The 771-nt window shown below is 43.2% G+C and overlaps 1 non-coding gene across 1 annotated transcript; it reads left to right on the plus strand.

Annotated features, from left to right (window-relative positions):
- The first annotated feature begins 339 nt into the window (after positions 1-339).
- trnad-guc (transfer RNA aspartic acid (anticodon GUC)) lies at positions 340-411 on the plus strand. Its single transcript has one exon. It is a non-coding gene; the product is annotated as a tRNA-Asp (tRNA).
- The last annotated feature ends 360 nt before the right edge of the window (positions 412-771 follow it).

Here is a 771-nt window from a genome sequence, read left to right on the forward strand (position 1 = left end):
GTTTTTGAAAGAAGTGGCATATGGAGCTTAAGGTTACCATGGTTTTTGTATCACTTCTCTATTGTGTTTGGGTTTTTTCTGGGTTGTTGTGTGATGTGCTGTGCCTTGGTGACTGTTGCTAATGCGAAGTAATTATGTCCAACTGGTGAGGTTGTTTAAGATGGCCAACAACAACATTGTGTGTATAAGAGAAGTCAAAAGGTTGTATAATACCTGTAAGTGAAGTTGTTCTTTTGAAAAATCAGTATGTACGTTGTTGTGTTGAGGCAGGCAAGATGTAAGATACGTGCTGAAAACTGTGATGCAAGAAAAGGGGAGGGACTAATCCTCTCTGACATCTCCTCGTTAGTAAAGTGGAGAGTATCCCTGCCTGTCACGCGGGAGACCGGGGTTCGATTCCCCGACGGGGAGTGAATGAGCCCAGTGTGTTTTGTCCCCTTCAAAAACACACAGGAAAAACATGTCTTAGACGTGTTGCAGCCAGAGTCTGACCAAAAACCAGAAGGAGAATTAAGATAAGCTTCTCTTGCTCATCTAGCTTATTGCAAACTTAAGTAGTAGTGTGTTGAAGTCTTGTGGTAATGTGAATGAGGCCTTTTAGTAAGCAAAAGTTGCTTGATGCCTGTTTCACTGTACTTTCCCCAACGATTAATTGTGTTTCCCAGAATTCACAGCGTTCATTGCCAGAATTGTATCGTGTGCGTGTGCATGTGCATGTGCGCATGGGTGCATTGGTGGTTCAATGGTAGAATTCTCGTTTGCCATGCGGGT

The sequence above is a fragment of the Austrofundulus limnaeus genome, unplaced genomic scaffold (assembly GCF_001266775.1).
Source record: "Austrofundulus limnaeus strain Quisiro unplaced genomic scaffold, Austrofundulus_limnaeus-1.0 Scaffold4013, whole genome shotgun sequence".
Taxonomy (NCBI): domain Eukaryota; kingdom Metazoa; phylum Chordata; class Actinopteri; order Cyprinodontiformes; family Rivulidae; genus Austrofundulus; species Austrofundulus limnaeus.